This window comes from Sinohyriopsis cumingii, chromosome 7 (genome assembly GCF_028554795.1).
Source record: "Sinohyriopsis cumingii isolate HCF-2022 chromosome 7, ASM2855479v2, whole genome shotgun sequence".
Classification (NCBI taxonomy): Eukaryota; Metazoa; Mollusca; class Bivalvia; order Unionida; family Unionidae; genus Sinohyriopsis; species Sinohyriopsis cumingii.
In genome coordinates this window covers 60,686,962-60,708,139 of record NC_142967.1, presented here as the reverse complement: position 1 = coordinate 60,708,139, position 21,178 = coordinate 60,686,962, and the positions used below count along the sequence as shown (strand labels likewise).

At 37.8% G+C, this 21,178-nt stretch overlaps 1 protein-coding gene across 1 annotated transcript in view; it reads right to left on the bottom strand.

Moving 5' to 3' along the window:
- The window catches only part of LOC149795355 (protein mono-ADP-ribosyltransferase PARP14-like), a 135,144-nt gene extending 114,196 nt beyond the window's left edge, over window positions 1–20,948 (bottom strand). Inside the window, exon 1 of the mRNA XM_089965131.1 lies at window positions 20,839–20,948. The gene's annotated coding sequence lies outside the window, so the exon portion shown is untranslated. The remainder of the gene's footprint in view (window positions 1–20,838) is intronic.
- Between the last annotated feature and the right edge of the window lie 230 nt (window positions 20,949–21,178).

The following is a 21,178-nucleotide window of genomic DNA, read 5'->3' as shown; positions in this document are numbered from 1 at the left end:
ATCCTCTAGATAACGCCAGCCAAACCCAATTAACCACCCCTATTACTGAGAGGGTAACGTTACACTCCACTTCAATTATTGTTTCACATTGGTAATATTATTTAGTTCTTCTATTAATAATTCTTCTATTAATAATGTAATTGTAAAGTGTAATTGTCCATCAGCATGATGACCATGACCGGGTGCACGCAGTTCTAACCAATTACCCTATTTAACTGGTTCAACTGTCAGACAATTATAAAAATATCTACTTGGGGAATCTTTAAATCTCCACCAATTGTGTGTTTTTGGGTGCCTTGCACTTTTTTAATTTACAACCATATTGATTACACAATTGAATGATGCTTGAAGGTGTCGTTCTTGTGGTCATGCAAAAACTGTTGCACAACAAGAGCGTCCTTGTTGAATAAAAGTCAATATATTTTTTGTGTCAATGTGCTAATGTAACCTATTCATTGGTATCAGAGATGAATTCAACTTTCTTGTTGTAGAAATGATCCCTGGGTGTTTTCACACCTCATGATGCAATCAAATTATCATGTGTTTTCAAGTGTTAATGCTATTACTGCAAGCAGGCCTCCAGTTGGTTGTGGTATCACTGTGGTTCCCATGGTCTGACTCTATTTGGCTGTTAACAAGATTCTGGTAGCGCAGTTTTGAAGCAGATGGAGCAAAAAATATTACCAATGCAGGGATGAGAGGTCAGCTGATCCAACACTTTGTCAGTAATTTCAGCAGCCTCAAAATCAATTACTTATAATACTGATATTTTTTATTTTAAATACAAACAACAAATATGTTTAAGAACTTTTCAGAATAATTGTGGATTTGTTCGAACTGAATTTCATTTCCTGCAACTAAAATAAGATACTTCACATTTATCAACATTGCCATTTGACCCCACTTACCTTTACTTATGGTTATGATAAACATATATGATCCGAACTCACACTTTTTAGATACTGCATTTAGGTGTTTCAAACATTTTCAGAAAAAGTGACAAGTGACCATTTTCTAATATTGCCTCGTCAGATTTTACTCACTGATTAAAATTCCTGTAATGTGGTCAGCCTGTAATTTATATATCTTTTTCCATTGCAATTGTTGGATCACTGAGTGCAAATTTTTAGAGATTCAGAGATTTGTTCTTTTTCCATTTTTTATTTTCCCATTGTGTGTAAAGCCCCTCCATGTAAATCGCTAAGTGCGAAACGAAACTTTAGAGATTCAGAGGGCTGAATTTTAGTTTGTTAATTTATGATCAGGCATGCATCCCCCCCCCCCAGTGAATCCCGGGAGCTTTAAAATGAACACCCTTTGGGACTCAGGGAGGACCTGGTAAATTGTGGCTGGTAATTTTTTTTACAAGTTTTTAATTACCCATTTAATTATATCGTCTTTTTTCGATGCATCTCAGGTTTTCCTCACTATAATAACATCTGTCGCAAAAGCCAACAGCATGTCAATCGCATTTTTTTGGGAATCGAACCAATGAAGTCGTTTTCACCTGTTGATTGAAAGTTTGTCTGTATGCTCTTTCCAATTTGGCCATTGTCTCCATTAAAAATATATGATGAAATAATTTATATGAGCATGCACTTACTGAACAGACAGACAGACATTTAACATACACACGTATTTAAATCGTATAATTTATTTCTCAAGTATCATTATTTAATGTAACAGATATATTTTTGCAGCGAATGTACAACAATCAATTTTACCAGTAAATTCCAGCCAGTTAATGCATTGAACCATGCGACATCAATTTGGAAAATTATGTTACATTACGTTACTGGATATACTGAAATTTTATTTTTTGATTAAACAATTTTGTGGTAGCAGAATTAATTATGCAAATTGCAACAAACTGTACTGAAACTTTCTAAATATCAAAATATTTTTCAAGCAGTGTTATTGATCAAAACTTTTGTTTCTACAGCATCGAGATTAATTGACCTAACTGGTTGTGGTGTTTTTTTATTGTTGTGTATTGCCGGTTTTTCCACATTTATTGTTCTTGCTTGATGTGATTGCTTGTAAATTTTCCAGTCTATTGTATGTTCTGTTTGAGTTGATGTGATCGATAACAAGACCATCATCTATCACACCATTAAAACACTCGTAAACAAATCTGTTAGAACAATATTTGTTTTTTGTTTGTTTTCTGGAAGTCTGATACCAATAGAGAGGTACTTCATACCGCTGACATTTCTAAGAGTTTTTTGTTGCGACGATAATGTCTCACGACGCCAGCTCAGTTCACTTGGTAGTTATCGTATATCGAATGTTTCTTAATATCATCAAGATCAATTTCTTTCTCAAATTGTTCCATTTATATAATTTTCTCTTCTTCTAGTATAACATTATTTTTCAGCAAAGGAATACTTCTCGAGATAATCTTTGGCATCTTTTATTCTGATGTCATCAGAAACATTTTTTTTCTTGTAATATCGTTTATGCGCTCGATATTTCGTCCGCCGCAAGAAACACATAAGTGTGTCTTCCCTTTGACCCACAACCCACAATTCATACATGGTTGTGGTCCAGTACTACCACGGTGAACAATGGTCATGTGACGTCAACATTATTCTCCATGACAATTCTTTCCACAAGAAATTACTAATCCGATCATGAGCCAGCAATAGCTATTTTTTGCCTGATGCATAATATATTATTGGATAAAGTCTAATTGAAGAACATACTTCTCTCATAAATAAGAATTACTAATTCTACTGTTGCAAAACAACATCAGGAACAGTATTTTAGTCTAACCGAAGGAAAAAATCCAGCTTTCCCATGGTCTAAAATTGCGCAAGAAAAATTACGGAATGAGATAAAATCGTTATTAACCACTAGTAAAATTGAGAGATTAACAAAAATGGAACCAAAGAAGGGCAGAGACAAGTTTTTTTGAACGAGAACGAAAAAGATTATGGGCGATTGAACCAGAGTACATCACCAAGTTCGACTCTGACAGATTAACCAGAGATAAAAAAAACAGCACCATTCTAACTACAGTTGCATGATTTTATCAAAATGGCGAAGAACGAATTTATCAACAACGGTGCTTTTCATGTTTGGTCCACGTTTAAAATAGATGGTGATGCAGTATTTATAGATTCCACACTGAATCAAAATTTTGCTCATAAAATAAAACAGCATCTACAGGAAAAGAATAATTTTTTTCTTAGGATAAAATGTATAGCTGAGCAACAAACACCAGATGGCTCACAGTGGATCATACGTGATAAAATGGATCTAGTAAAACAATCACGATCAGCTTCTATAGTCATCCTGGACAAAATTACCAAACCTGGAACATTTATCGTGATAGACAACACCTACTTCGAGAACAATTATCCTGCTACAACTGTTGTTTACACAATGTATCATATAAATGAACCAGACAAAGCTACTCTTGCTCCGATGAAAATAAATTGCGTGGCTCAACGTATCATCAAAAATATCAAACCTGGAACATTTATTGGGATAGACAACACCTACTACGTTTATCCTGCTACAGCTTTTGTTTATGCAATTTATCACATGAATGAACCAAACGTAGTTGTTCTTGCTCCATTTAGAACAGGCTCACTAAAGTGTGTGGCTCGACGTATCATGGAACATTTTGTAAACTAAGCACGTGGTAAAAGATTAATATAATCAAGAATATTTAAAAAAAATAACTTGGAAAAACATGTCAATGCGACTGGAGCTCGCATTGATGACATAGCTGAGTTAGAAAAATTGTTAATGTTTCCGATAATCGTGAAAACAATAACAAATGAGGTTTTATATAACTCAAGCAAATATAGAACACGTGGTGCACTAATAACCATTATAGACCATAATTGTCATGCATGGACAAAGTCGGTGACATAATTTCCACAAGAAAGAACAAAACAATTTTACACCGGAGATATTTTGTAGGAAATCCAAAGCATAAGTAAAAACTACCCTGTATCAGTGTGGTAGAAACGACCCTGTATCAAGACGCTTGCAAAAAATAGCATCGACGACGAATCATTTGATCAGTTTCTTCCACCATCTGGAGTTCTCCATCGGAAGATATTGCTCCAACGTGGTATGAAACAGATTTCGGTAAAATATGACGGCGACAACGATGATTAGCTCGTAAACTGTTTTACTATTTCGTCTTTTTTGCATATCACATCGCACAAAAAAAAATAGCGCACAACATCAAAAGAATTTCCCGCTGATATATCACAGTCATGTGTTAATTTGGTCATGGTGTCTTAGCAACACAAAATATAAAACATTCAACATGAATTTGTTGACAATGTAGTTGCTTATCGGCGGATTTTCTTGGATTTGGCGAATGCAATCGTTAGTTCGAGCGATTCGGGCACCCAACGCATGAAATGACACGAGTTACAATAAACGGGCCACTACCAAATGTCGATATTACTAGATTTGCCGAGATCGATTCATTCGAGTTTTCAGCGAATATTCATCCGGTTATACCAATTTGGTTCGGACGTCATTTTAATAAACCGGATACCAATGTCAATCTCAACGACTGTTGCGCAAAATATCAGCGTGGCTGGGCTCCAATAATGTTATTACGATACATCATCGATGCCAAAATTCTCACATCGTTACCGGTATCCTCTGCGATAATTTTGCACAAACAACAAAATCAAGTTTGCTTAACCACAAGACACCAAAGATATTTGCAGAAAAATTATTGGTAAATTTACTCAGTGCGCATCACGTCGTTAATAAGAGTTAGATTTTGTCATCAAGGACACAGCGGCAAAAGGTATATTGGTGTCACGAAAAAATGCAACACTAGATAGCATAATTATTGGCGTGATCATTAGCTACTGCGACGGCAATTCTCCTCCGTTTACTCATTTGAGATCATCAATGCTCGCCGACTTATCAATACACCTATTATCAATGATCAACAGATTTCCCAATGACGTCGTTGGGGTCGCCACAGATTCTTTGTATATTAGTCGTTGTAAAATGGACCTTCATGAGCCATTTATCGAAGAAGACACCAGGGGTGTCAACTGGGGTCGTGGCGAATAAAACAAGAACAAATACGTAAATATTCAGAGTCGGCAGACGTTACAACACCTGATGTTTATTATCGCAACGATAATTTATCATAACCATCATCATCACCCTCAGTATAAAAAAATCTAACCACGAAACACAGCACAGTCTATCTGAACAGTCCAGGTAGTTCTGGTAAAGTAACATGTGCGATAGAATTGTTTAAAATCTCTGACATGATTGTGTTGACGCCAACTCACCGCTTGCCGGTGAGATGAGACAACGTGGTGTCAGCACATGCATGTAAAATATGGCGAGGTAGTGCATGGACGCCCGAACGAATGGATAAGAAATGCATCCCAAGAGTTATTATATGGGATGAGATTTGTACAGTATTCAAAGATGTTTAAGAAATGTTTCTTGATTGATTATCAACGAAATCTACTGCAATTATCACGTGTTACGATCATGGACAGCCTCCGCCATTTACTGGAGAATCACCACATGACTGGCTGCGCAATTACGTCGGCTACTACGAAGAAATGTTGTATGATCATCGATCACATGATGAAACATTACGACAGTTAAAATCGCAAATCAGACTACAACCAGATAAAATTCAGTGTGAAATTATGCGTACCGTAATTCCAGATACTCCAATGTCAAATTTCTGGAACTTATGGCGCCCTAATGGTCTAATAGTTGTATCCAGGAAAAACGTGTTGAAGCTTCACAAGGAAAGATTTCCGACTGAACTGGTTCCATTATGTTATCGGCCATAGATACACGCAGACAAAATATACTTGTTGATATTTCAGTGGTAGACACCGTAGGTGTCCACCAAAAACAAAAATTCGTTCTTAATGATATCTTTGATATTCCAGTAGAGACTGTACAACAAGTTTTGTCGTCAAACTTATCGTGCTGGACTCTGCCATATGCGATAACAATTCATTCGTCTCAGGGACTAACAATATCAGATACCAATATCTGGATTGTCGAATGGTCAAATTTAGTTTATCTGGTTGTGTCTAGAGTAACACAAATATCACAGTTACATAGGGGTTTCTACGTGTTGAGTTTCCAACACCGTCACGAACAACAAAGGCGTCAGCAAGAATTATCAACATAGTGAAGAAAAAATAAGCTGGTTATGCGCGAGACGACAAAAAAATTACGCCAGTTTCATCTGGATGTGGAATTTGTCATGAATCTGAAAAACCGACAATATAATCACGGCGCCTGCTATTTTAATAATGACGTACGACAATTTACCGTGGACAGAATCGATAGTATCCTCGGCCACACACGCAAAAATATCTCTCTGACGTGTCTTGAATGTAACAGACGTAGAGGAGCTTCGTTCCTCAATACGTGTGACTCTTTCTTGCGTTTTTTGTTATCGCATGGGGGAGTCCTCGATAGCATCTGCGACGCCGTATCCAGTCTAGTGGTAATTGGGTGTTTTCGGGAATTACCTGTAATTGTTCACGTATAAATCCACATTGTGGAGTTGTTGAATCTAGCCTTAGATTGGTGGCTGCGTAGTAGATCTTAACACGTTGAAAGTTTTATGAGTTGTTACACTCCACACGGGATCAGTTGCTCCTGCTGCATCACAATCAAGCTCACCAGGTTCATATAAATACCTCACTGTTACTTTACTGCCCAACACTAGTTGTTGCAACTGATATGGTGATTTTGGTCGTGGTATATGTTTTTTGCAATTGCATTGTCAGGTTTCATGTTAATTCCACTCATGACTTCGTTGTTTAACTCGGCCACCACATGAGGTAGTCTCGCAACCCATTCGCGAGATCTGTCCTGCACGTGCAATAATTCCTGGGCATATTGATGTCCACGGTGTCGCTGTGCAAGTGTTTGATTAAGTCGTTCAATGTTTGTCTGACCGTGATGTATCGCGGTGTGTCCACGCTGATTTTAACATTATGTTGTTGCATAAGCTTTATTGCACAGAGAAATTGTTTGCCAGGATCAGTCTGTAGCAACTGTGGCCATTGCAGAACTCCATGTTCATAAATTCGTTCAAACGCTGCTGCGACTTCAGTCGCTGTTTTGGACGATATGGATCAGCCTCTTTGTTTCTACTTGCAACATCTACGACAGTCAATGCGTATTTGTATGTACAGCTTATGTGGTAAAAACAAGATATCTGCCTGATGAACTTTGTTGGGTGTACTGTTATCAAACCATCCATGTTGAATCGTTTTGGGACGTGGAAGATAAATTTGCCATATGGCCTGTCGTGACAACCAATCTGCGGCTACAGCTCTTATTTACATCTGCTGCATCTGGGAGTTTTTTAATTGATGCTGTACATCTCCAATTTCCTCTTGAACTATAATAAATCGACTCCATTATATAATTGTTAGCGTTTAATTGCCAGCTCCTAACACTATTTTACCTTTCATTGCCGATCTTATTCTTCATCGAATTCAGCGTGTGAATTAAATTGATATCCGCAATATGTCGTTGTTGTAGATCTGGATTTTTATACACGACTTCGTGAACATGGCACGTTTGATCAATCGTATTTACCGGAAATTCGCCTGGTTTTGGTTGATTTTTTTCGTCAAGTCTAATATCAAGGCGAGTTCCAGGACCGCAGTAATTATATCCGGGAAGATTTTTCCCCCAGGATACTTATCCCATGGCGATTCAAGTATTTTTTCGAGTGCCTTAGCAATATCGCCACCATTTTTTCAACAGGAATACTCATGAATTTATATTTTTTTGTGGCGCATTTTATACATTTACCTGTAAGTGCCGGCGTGTTTTTTCTCAACGTGTTGCTCTCGGAAAGTTTGTACGAGTGACCGTTTTGCAGCTAACACAATATAAACTCTTGATTAAAAATAATGTTATATCCGTACAATATGAACTTGATTGACTTCTCTGCAACACGTGAGCAAGCACCGGTCAAGCATTATCCAGTGTTACTAAATTCCATTCGAACTAATTTAATTGGCCCATCTGGGTCGGGTAAAACACAGTTGTTGTTCAACATGATAGTGAGGTGGCTTAGATGGGAGAAACTTTGTTTAGCATCGCCATCCGTGGATGACAATAATGATATCATGTTCTCAAGGAATTTAATAAATCTGCGGAGGCCGAGGACCATGTTATTGAATTTATTACAGACATCAATCAAGCGCCGTCCGTCGAGGATCTTAACGGGGATATCAACAATCTTGTGATTTACAATGATGTCAAACTTGACAAACAAGTAAATCTAGCCAGAATATTTTCATAAGGCAGACAGAAAAACAGAGATGTTTTTTACGTTACTCAGCGATATACTCCGATTTCCAAGGTCATTAGACATAACTGTACCTTTTTTTCGTGGACTGATAGACATACGCTTCGAAATATTCATCATACATGGTGTCCCGGCGACATGGACATAGGTAAGTTTGACCACGCATGAATTCATCATAAGTTGACACGATCCAGCAACACGTTATTGAATTGATCTTGATAAAATCTTTTATTAAAGAAATACATTTTTTGTATAATGAACCAGAAATGGAATTGTCATTGACGGATTTAAATGAACAATATGATGTAGCTAAATTGTTCCACTGGCAAGCGCCTTTGAGAAAATACGATCAATGTTGTCTCGAAAATATGAAACTCGAGCGGCTGTCAGTGCACGTGCGAGACAACTAAAAACGCTTGTATTTGAATCTATGAAGATTCCCGCAGAATCCACCAAGGAGGAAAGCCCAAACAGCACCCACCCCCAAAAACCATAATGACAAAAATGAAATAACGCCAAAAAATGGTATTTTTTTTGTTGCTGATATTTTTTGTTTTCATCATAGTGTTCCCTTATGGTCTGTCACGGAAATACAAACTAATTGTCAATTTTTCACCGCGTTTGTCGAATATATTACTGACTTGGTCGGTTAGACAAAAACGTATTCGTGGCAGCGATGGATTATGACATTGTAAATAAACAGGATTAGTGGGCATCAACACAATCAAATGACCAGGAGGGACATCTGGGGAAAAGCTATACAGAACATATTTCTGCTGTGCCTGCCCTAATGTTTGCCCAGTCTCGGTATAGCTACTGTAGACTGCGTCATATACAAGATTTACAGAAAGCATCGATGAGATATTGACAATACCTGGCGATACACGAGGACTATCACCTGTTGGATCGCTATTATGTCGGAGAATGTCTGTAGAGCCTCTTATTTTCTTCCATACTGCAACAATCTTCGGAAGATATTCGTAACCTATATCACTGATATACTGCTTCATCTTATCAGAATCAGTCCCGGATATTTTGAGCGTACTCATATCGTATCCGGTGATCTTAAAATGATCATAAAATAATTTTTGCTGAGCGGGGTCCTTCTGTGGAGCTGGAAAACCAAGATCAAATTGCGGTTGTATGACGTTGCTGGTATCATTGTGGTCGTTGAAGGTGTTGTGTTAGCGATTATCTGCTCCAATCTTGTGGTTATTTCTGAGGTCATTATAATCTATACAGCGGATTCTAAATGTGGCGCTGACAACGTTGGCAACGGTGTGTTGGTTTTCTTGTGATATAGATAATAAATATCACTAATCGCAGCAAATTCATTGTCTGATATTTAACAGGCGTTTAACCACGCTGACAGTATTGATTATATATTCATACACGCATGTGTCGCAGCGTTAATTATAGCAGTGTGCTCGTACAATTATTTACTTGCAAATGTAGATATTTTTCGCGATGATGTTTAATATACTAGGAACACCGACAAAACAAAAGATACACCGATTCCAACCACGGGCGGTGTCATATGCGTCCCTGATAAGGTGCCGATTAACGTCGTTGTTCCAGCGATCAGCCAGGAAACCGCGTATACAACATTGTCTATGACGATGATTCGTCTGCGATATTGTTTTTGTTTTATCATGTGCTCCTCTGTGATTTCTTCAAGCGATACCCTCCATGCACATGCCTGATTATATCAAAATGATTGTGTGGGATTCATTATGTGTCTTACTAAGTTACCAAATGAGGTGTTTTCGCAACGAATTCCAGACACCACCAATATGTTGTTGCGATTAGATTTTATCTGCTGGTTCGAGAATGAATGTTTCCTCAGCATTTTCATTTAACACGACCGACACGGTTACGGGAAATCTATCGGTGGAATAATGCCACGGAAATGTGGTGAATATTCTAAATTTCCTAGCGCTAAACACGGAGAGCCTGTACACTCCCGTGAGCTCAACTGTATGTTTGACAGAGTTGTTTTGTTGTGGCCACGTTGCCGATCCTGATGCTACTGTGTATACCATGTTGATAAGCTGAGTCGTATGAACAACACAATCTTGAATCTATTTGATTTTTTCAGCGATTCCATCGTGTTATGTGCAAATTTCAGTGAGAATATTATGGACGAAATTAGGAAATCTAAAGAATTCGTTCATGATTATATTTATGGATTCTCGAGAATTCGTAAACACGGTTATGTGATTACTTTATTCAGCTCTGAATGTGGTCAGTCCATCATTGATTGCCAATATCGAAGTCATGATCGTGATGTTGCTGTTTTCCACGTATTTCTTTTTGTTTCAGCATCATCCTTTGATTCTGGTTCTCTTAAGTTAGCGATTATATTTCCGCTCATGTTGAGATCGGCAGTCATTGCATCACCGGCTTTAGCAACGCATTTACTGATCCCAGTTCTGAGTATGGGGTTGTCATTGTCCACGTTCGTCTGATTTTGATTATATGGCATTGATAATTGTATTTCTGCTCATGTTGAGATCGCCATAAATTCTATCTCCAATTTTCTAACAATCTCTACCATCATTGTTAGAAACGATTCCTCCGAGTTTTTAATTTTACCGGTTTAAGTAAACACCACTAAGTTATCTTCGATAGCGCATGGAACTCGGAAAGTAATATATGTCAACTGGATACTGCTCGTCTTTAGCCGTCTTTGCTGATCATGATAAACAACAACCTCAGTTGTGTCCATCGGCGAGACGCAAAGGATCAGCAAGTTCATCTCTTGTTGTATATTTGGATAAATTATTGTCACCCTGGACCTTGTTTTTAGCAGATCTTCCGTAAATATCTACCATTATAAACCATTAACCGGTTTAAAACGATGTGCGGTATACTCGTGCACGACTTTATGTGGCGGCGCTGATGACCTTGACTCAGCATTAAGTAACGCAAGTACTTCTAGACCGCAAATGGTGTATCCGTTGTTGTCTGTATTTGTAATGTTGAATACCAGATTGGTATTTCTCACCCATGCGACAGAGAAATCTAGCTGTTTTGCTAACCTTATTTTTCTTATTTCAGTCTAGTCATCTCAGACCAGTCGTCTCAGTCAAGGTGTCCACGCGCTCAGAACTACTTTTAAAAAAAAGAAACCCTTGTTGTCTTCTGCTCTGCCATACGCAACTGTACTAAAATCAAACAACAACAACAACACCATCAACAAATCTATAACAAAAACATAGTAACTTAAGGTAAATCCATCTTTAAAAACACACCATAAAAAACATTTCGAGAGAGATAAAGACACAAACGCATAAGATGTCGAGCTTTTTGGTATCATGCTAGTTCGTTCCACACAGCATGGTCAATTTTATCCTATATGCAGGTCTAGCTCAATACATTTTCAGGTCAGAGTCATTAAATGCAGCTAAAGCTACCTGAATAGTTTTAAATACTTCGTGTGAAACAAATTATATACTGTTAGCTTAATTTAATGACGCTGACATGAAAAATAATTGTGCTACAGATAAGATAAAATTATCAATGCTGTGTGAAATGAACTATAACAGAAAACACTTATCCATGCACATAGACTATAGACCTATACACTTCATAGCCTCCCAAGTCTCTCAACAACTACGGAAAACTTAGTAACAGCCAGAAAAGTGTTATATAAAACATGCTTTATTCTAATTTTGTTAACCATCTCCATTGTGCCTCCAGTTTAATCAAAAATATACATACAATATTTAATGAAAAATAATGCACTTACCAGCCAGACGGAATCATTTCTCCGTCAACACATTAATCCATAAGCAAATTTCACTGTAGCACTTGCCATATTTCCAGGACAGATAAATAAATGTTCAAAGAATCCTTGAACTTGAAAGTTTAGTACATGGTTATCCGCTAGAGTCCGTTTTGGGAGAGTCTATTATACACGGGGATAATTTTACAATCAATATTAAGGACAACACAAGTATGTCACACACAGTGTCACCTCCTCCAAAGAAAAGAATAGTTATATACGATAGTGACACAGATCTCTAATTACCCATGAATAATCTAAAGAAATATGTTACTCTTCGTTACAGCTTATACAAAATATAACTACAGTAGAGCTGAGTAACAATATCGTTTTATTATTTACAATATAACTTTTACAAATTGGAACTAATGAAAATGAAACAGTTTCTTGTAATAAATATTAATTATTTATTGTAAATTTCATATAACATCCATATATTAAATGTGATAATACCTCATTATTATGCGACGTTTTATGCTGTTATTTTTCTTTGCTCACGCGTATAAACTGTGTACTTCGGACGCAACCGTCACACCACAGCCCTTATTAACATATTTATATTTATGCGTCGCATGTAAACATTGGACTTGAACAATATGAAGAATTATTTTTGCTTTAAAGGAAAATATTGGGTGAGAAAAATAATCTACGTTGGGGTTTGGACCGAGACAAGGAAATCCCAGTCGCTGGGTTACATTATATGTCTCCCCACTCGGGCAAGCCTCGTGGGGAGACAATAATATAACCCCTTGACTGAGATTTCCTTGTCTCGGTCCAAACCCCAACATAGATTACATATGTCATCGGCTAAGCCACTATACCGTAAACTGTTTTGGTGGTGCCAATCCATACGAATCAAAATAAACTACTCCACGTGGATCAACCGCGTATGCAACCCAATGAGTTGCAGCGCGGGAACCTACATCGAGATTAATGATACCGGTTTCGAGACGATTTGGTTTTATCGGTAACTGATCACGCATTAAAGCACCTCTGATGTTTTTTATGTTTAGTCGCCGATCAGCATCAAGTAAATCAAAACTGGACATGGGGAGTTTTAGCGAAACGCCTTGGCAGTCTCGGACCTTCACCATACCGTGATCCTGGTAATCTTAGGCCACGTCCCTATTTGGGAAGTGTTTATACCCTGCCCTGTTGCTTTTTACAGTTCCAGACCGGCAGGTGTTTCAGCAGCACCAAGTCCAGCTACTTTTGCAACAGCTGGAGCAGCTGATTCAATTAGCACTTCTAACATCGCTAGAAACGGAAATATACCGCCGCTTTTTGTTGTGTCGCTGATCGTTTTCGCAGAAAGAGCAAGTCAAACGCCAGTTCTTGATTTCTTGGCATCATTGTAGTGTTTAAGTTGACGTTCAGTCAACGATAATTTATTTGGGCCCTGCAACTTCGCTGATTTCAAAGTTATTTTTGCCCCAGAATTCTTCTTCGATGCGGCTTGAATCTTTTTAATCTGACCACGTGTCAGAATAACACTGACGTGATGATATGACATTATGAAATCATGAATGATCTAATTACAGATGGATTGCGATTCATTTACATGTTCGGAAAATATTTATATTGTTTTCAAAGAGCGCATCAATCACTCTCGTCCGTCCGCCAAGACCTTCAAGCATCATTGTTTTGTCTGACAGTATAAAAGCGATTGTTCTGTAACCACCAGCTGGTAATCGTGTTACACGATCTCGAAAGTGTACGACTACGAAATACTGTCTAGACAAACCCATGTTTCTATGAGAAATAATAGATCGGATACAGCGTTGAGAAATCACGCTGAGATATCTGCAAACCAGAATCAACATTCTGATCATGCCCCATAAATGACATCAACCGATGATACGCACTTGCAACATGAATGTTTTCAAAATTCAATAACACTTGTTCGGATGGTTCTTGATGTCCATTTTTTCTCAGAGAAACTTCACTAACTCCGAGAGTATCAAACACCATTGTGGTTCGCTCTTGTATATTTACTCTGGCGTTTCCTGGAAACACTATAAATATATGTCCTGACGAAGACACTCCCTGCTGTGATCCTATCTGCCACGTAAATAACCCAGCAATGGTACTCTGGAGACTATTGGTCATTGTCAGCCTTGACAACGTTGACTTGCTGCCGTGTCCATGAAAGAGAGCAGTCGTTATTCTTCAACAAATCATGTCGTCATCGTTGGCATCCACAATGAATGTTTTTGACGTCGTCATCGTTGGCATCCACAATGAAAGTTTTTAAAGTCTAACTTTACCGGCATTAACTGCATTAGGTCGCTAGGATTGCAAAGTTGTCGGTGGCTTTTCGAACTATTACAACGGTGTGTCTAGCACCGACAGAAAACATTTCTAAAATGTCTGCAGAACCAGAAAATATGTGACAGAGGAATTACAAAAGAAAAGTCTTCGTCGCCGTTTAACATTGATCGACGTGCTGAGATTTCCAGGTTGAAATTTTCATCGATGCAACTTCAGTTGCATCGGCATTCAGTGTAACGTTGGTGCTCTCGGGTTGATCAGTATTAGCTTCGGCAAACATCACTGACGGACCATCGGACCTTGAATAACCATTCGAGACATGATTCAATATTTTTTCCGTCAATGATGTATGTGGCTCTGTCAAAAAACACCATAACACCATTATTAACAAAAGCAAGTCGATCTCCAACTCCATAGGTTGTATTATCTTCTTTCAAAAGTTTTCCTTCGATCTCAATGATTGTCTAGGCATTTAGGAAGTATCTGCTTGTATCATGGACTTGTAGCTTAATTTGTCCACGTGCGTCAGGTACACTGCATCATAAGAACAATACTGATAATCACGCATTGATTCATCTTTGAGAACGGGTGCATCCATGTCAAATGATGGATCAAATAGACGCTTGAACATTTTTATTTATATTCGTTTTTGTCTAAAACGACCTTCGAGCCAGACCACTTCCCACTATTAGACTTGCTGTTATATTTTCATCTCTCCCTACGGTACTTGTTGTTTTTTCGGTGATCACACTCGAGCTAATTCTTTTAACCGCTCATCTGCAGCTGGATTTATTATTTTTCTGACTATCTTTCCATGTAATAGGGAATCTCCAATCTCATTCATTCTTTCGTTTATTAAATTCCTCAAATAAAGGATTACATTTTTTGTGATTTTACTTACACTATAGCATTTTGGAAACACAAAAGGAACCCAGTTTGATTGTAGATTATCTGAGTTATCTGGATCGAAATTAATAAACGAACGAGTGAATGAGGTACGAGAATTCCCATTACTTTGAGATATATTATCGCCCAAAAGATCACAATTTGGGTCGCTTCGTATTGAGGAAGAAGACCGACCCGAAGGTGTGACCGGAAGTGGCCTTGCCACTCGCCATCGACGTAGTAGGAAACAAGAGGGTCATGTGCGACTTTGATATCGTGCTCCAGCAATTGCTAGAGGGTTTATTTGAAGTTTTATAAAACCTTCGGTAAATACGGAAGGTGGTTTTTGTTTGATTTTGCTTTTGATGCAACAAGATCCCTCACTTCACCAATTTCATCACGAGCTTCTTCGATTCCATCAAATAGTTTCCTCTATTTCTTCCTGTAATTGTGGTTGAGCAGCGGCTATTTTAGCTGAAAGTTTTCGGAGAATCATTCTAGTTTTGTTTATAGCGCTTTTTGATATTTTTCGGTTGATTTAGTTGTTTGTTCTACTGAAAAAGCTGTTGGTTTCAACGACAGAAGAAGATCTTTAGTGACTTTGTTCACATTTGTAAAGTTCTTCTTCAGAATACCCATGAGCGAACCTATATATGTTTTAAAAAACCGTTCCCTCTGTAAATTCCACATAAGAATCCTGGCGTTGTTATCAGCTGTTATTTTCAGGAATCATGGACTGGAAGATACCTCTTGATTGTATCTAGTCGTTGTCGAGATAATTTTGCCATAGGAGATTCAATAGTAAGCGTAGAATCACTAATTATCATTATTATAACAACGATTTAATTACAGATCACTAAGTCAGAAGAAGAACAAGGGTTTACTGTATGTCCAGTAACGTAACGTATTTTTCCAACTACTGTAAATTACCGCGATCTCAGTTTGACTCAACAGTTTAGTCGCTATCACTTTTCAAGCCACTAACTAAAAATATTTATGCGCGTAATAACTAGCTGAGATTCCAAATTAAGGTCACGTAGTCCAATACGCTGACTGGCTGGAATTTAAAGGTAAAATTGATTACTGTACATTTGCTGCAGAAATCTAACTGGTCGTGGGCACCTCCTTTTGCTATTTTTTGTTACTGATTTTTTCACTTGTTCTGGCTTCCTCTGTTCACCCCTACCCCTATGTTCTTCAAAGCGTAAAAAAAATGTTCACATTTTATAGCACATAAAACCATCATGATATGTAACATATAGTTTATGTTAATATGCGTTGATCATTCCAACGATTCCATGTATTTGTTTTGCCTCATTTTTTCACTTGGTCTGGCCGCCACATTCATCTGTTCACCCTGTGCAGCTATTCTGGATCGTCATAAAAGTCAAACTGCACTGGGAGGCAAAGCCTCTCACTCACCAAGTTCACTCATTTGAGGTAAACTATATTGGTATAATGGTTTCTGAGCGGATTTGATCCAAAATTTATTACATCCTCTTTTTCAATTAGAGAGGTGAAGGAGCGTTTGAAAAATTAGCAAGCGCTTGAATGGTAACCCATTGTGTTGCTAAAGTATGGTTGGCCAAACAAGCATTGTGGCAAATTTACCTACCAGTGCAAAGAAAACGTTCATGTGGTCGGTTTGGTGCCCAAACACATAATCAGGTTCATCTGGCTGATCTTTTATTTCTTCCGCATAATCGTATGCGTGATACAAATACACGTTAACCATTATTACTGTTTGAAGAAGATATCAAGAAGCAGAGCCTCTCACGTTAAAAGAGTATGCAAGTGTCGCTAATGGAGGGGCCCCGAGTGGCCGAGTGGTCTAAAGCGCTCTTCGTTACGGATCACTACCATCTCACCTCTGTCTGCGGCGGTTCGAGTGTAAGATTCAGCCAATGTGGGCATGTGAGAAAGCTTGCCAGTAGCTTCTCGTGGGTCGGTGGTTCTTTCCGGGGTTTTCCGGGTTCTTCCTCCACCATTAATACTGGCCGCCATGTATAGCCTATCGTGTGCTGAAAAATGGCGTTAAACCCCACAACAACAACAACAGTGTCGCTAATGCGCGTAAACGTATTCTTGCATGCGGACCATTAATATACCCACGATTATTACGGAACGATTATTTGGAGATCAATACGCACATAAATGGTTAATCCAATCGCGGACGGAAGGAAAAACGTGGACCCAAAGTGCTAGAACTCTACAGTGGTCTCAGATTGTAGAGTAATCGCATGAATGGGTCATGCGACTTCCATAGGTTATAAATGCACAAAGTAATAAAATCACACCTGTAATCGGTTAAAATTCTATTGATGAGATTCCTCAGAAGATAATCAGTGTTACTCAGAAACTGATTTCACAACCGCCGCTGTTAGAACAACTCGAAAAAAATTATTTTGGCATCTGTATGCACCAGGGGAATTAGAAGACAGGAAACGTTGCGCAACTGATCCAGTATGGTCCTTGATTTATTTATAATTTCAGACAGAATTTATTTGACAAGACAACTAACACGTTTTCATTTGGCGACGTGACCGAGTGAACCAAAATCAACAAGCTGAGCATTTGTGCGAGAGGAATTTCAGAGAATATCGAATTACCAACAAGCTCTGTTTTATTATATTAATAAATCGCTTTTCAGACATCCTAAGTGAGCAAGCACACCAACGTAAATCGAGTAATGACCAAACGCGTAAGTTTTAATACCTTTGGGAAATATCCCTCGCTTGATAGCAAACCGTGACAAACTCACTTTGCTGCATCGGTAACACGCATGCAATGTTTCTTTGACTTGGTAATGTTTGCTTTATGTGTGATTTCACGTCGCTCTCGAAGACATTCCACATACATCTCATGTCTCAGATCCTTTATGAAGAATTACCCTTGGAAAACCTTTCGCCTTTTTATGTTTTTGGTTCTCACCAAAATCGAATACATTTAGGGACGAAGTACCACCTATTATTATTTTGGTTTACCCGATCGTTCGTTTTCAAATTTATTTTTTGAAAACCCCCATTACATCTGTTCAGGAGAAGGTTCAAGATGGTTTTCATGTTGGCCAAATTGGATATGAGATGAGTGCGATTTTCGTTGAAAACCAGCTAGACACCATTATTAAACTCTGGTCTATCAGAAGTAGAGCAAAGCACATACAAGTGCCTTCTTTTATAACATCACTATTCAAAATTTGGACAAACTTGACAGAGCATTCTGAAATAACGGGCTATTAATTTTGTACAAAATATTATAATATGATCATTTTATTTCTCCGTTAACATTACATTGCCAGAATCATGCAGTATTTTTTCATACTGTTCTGAATTATACCACACAACACGTGTGTCTAAAAATAATCTAAAGTTTTAGGAATAAGTTTTGATTGTAAACCAAATAAAAATGTACGCTCATGTAGCAGACGTCAGAGCTTTTAATTTGTTAGATTTGTATGTGGATTAACTATAAAAACTGGTTTGAAAGCAGAGATGATAAACCTGACGACGTGGATAAGCTTTTTAGTTAAATGAGTCATAAACGAAACATTCAAACACGCAAACAACTGAACGTAATATCAGAAATGTCCACAGCATGAGACACGCAATATTGAAACTGCCATTCAGATTAGTTAAACAAGTATTTAGGAGAAATGTTCATAACTATTCGCAAATCGAATGGTTCACACTATCAGCCTTGCTCTCTAGGGCATATCCAAATAACATACAAAGGCATATTAACACCAATGGTTATCCAGTGTTCCTCAGAGAAGTCCCATTTTACAATTCAGTCCATGTAATAAATTCGAAAATACAAATTTAACTGAAGAAGGCTAGTTTTTGGAGAAAAGCACACGCCTCGGAGTTATTTAGCCAAGACGACAATGAAGCCTGATTTCCGCTATGTGATGTTGTTGTTGTTGTTGTTCTCGGGTTTAAGGCCATTTTTCAGCACAGGATAGGCCATACATGGCGGCCAGTATAACTGGTGGAGGAAGAACCCTGCAAAACCCAGGGAAGAACCACCGACCCACGAGAAGCTACTGGCAGGCGTTCCCACGTACCCACGCTAGCCGAGCCTTGGACTCGAACCTACGCAAGCAGAGGTGAGATGGCAATGATCCGGAACGGTGAGCGCTTTAGACCACTCAGTCACTCGGGGCCCCTCCGCTATGTGAAAACTGTTAGTGTGCATTTTTTTTTAACTTTGTGTTTTCATTGGAATATGACAGTGAATCGGTTACTTTGTTTCTTATTGTGTTGTACCTTTTTTTATTCAGCCTTAGAAAGGAAAGCAGAAATTTTATCTTCTAAAAATGCTACTACTTTGTATAGGGAAATATGAAATCGTTTTTTGTTTTTATTTTTATAGCTATACCGCACAAAGCTAGGAGTGCAATAAAACTCATAAAAAAACTCATATTTTCCAGTGCAAATGCAGTATTCAATAATTATGATCCACACATATATGGTTGCTGCTATTGGAAATGAAACCTCTATAAACAATTTTTGTCGGAAACCGCACAACAGAATTTAATCAAATTTGAGAGAAGGTATTATGGCATTTAAAGTTTTCAAACATGTAGAAATGATGCTGATCTGCATTAAATGTAGGCAAAAAGCACAACATAGTCCCTCAAACTGACTAAAGACTTGAAAGGTGAGGCCGTTTCTTCTTTTTAGCTGCTGAATGTTTAATCCATCTGAGCAATAAAAGATTTTGAAATTGATTCGTGTGGCTGCCATATTAACTGTCAAAATGGCACAATTTTCATTTTTGAATTTATACATCACTGGTAGCCATTTGTTTTACAATTATTTATTATAAGTATGTAGTGAGAACCCCATGTTGATACAGCTATCCATTTGGGACGAGTAACCATAACAGGGTTTTCAAGTTGGCTACTGTGGTCACCATACTGCATGTTAAATTAACAGTTTTAATTTAGGACGAGCTAGACATCATAAATATTCCTCTTTCCAACACCCCATGTCGTCTGTTAGCAGCGATATCACGATTTTTAAAATGGTGGCTATGGAGACCATACTAGATGTCAGATCGGCATAAATTTGATTTATGACCAACTAACCATTATAAGAAAAGTGTCTGTGTGTACACAACGTATTGCATTAATGCATTAACAAGATATCAGTAATGTAAACAGATTTACCTGTGACCGGTTATGTTCAGCCCAAAGTAAATGTGAGCTGGTTATCAGACTAGTATGACGTATAGCCGATAAATACATCTTTACATTCCAAAGCTAATCTGGAACAGTGCCAGAAATATGATGCAAGATGTAGAATACTAATCACAACTCTTAGATTTACTTGTATGTCCTAAAAATTATATAATTATGATCCCTGGTTGGGGACGGGGTATTTCTTATAAACAAATATAAAGCATAAAATAAATAGAATAAGTAATGAATTTTGCTTTTTTCTAATATGAAAACTTCAGCCGGAAGTAAAGGACGCCCGAAACGAAAGTTGCAACATTTACAGTACTACCGCAAGTAAATTAAATCATTGATTATTGTTAAACAGCATCAATTTACATGCAAACAAGAAATAAATTGCTCTGTTACCTGTAAAAAAAACTGTTCTTATTCAGGATGTGCTGCAGATTGTTACCAGTTCCTCATACGCCTTAAAAAGGTTAAGTGGGTTTCTTCATTGCAAGTGATTCCGAATGAATCCCTTCTCATTGGTTGTCAAGTCAGTTTTCCCAGTTTTGTGTGCATTGTCAGTACAGCAATGTACCGATGAGGCTAGTAATGAATAGGGACGATTTAGGGACTAGGACAAGTACTATTAAAAAGTGAATATTGCATATAGGGATTATGTAAATTAACATTAGGCAAATAACATTAGTTTTCCATAGTCCCTGAGAAGTTTTCCTATACAGCATAGGCCTTATTGGGACAA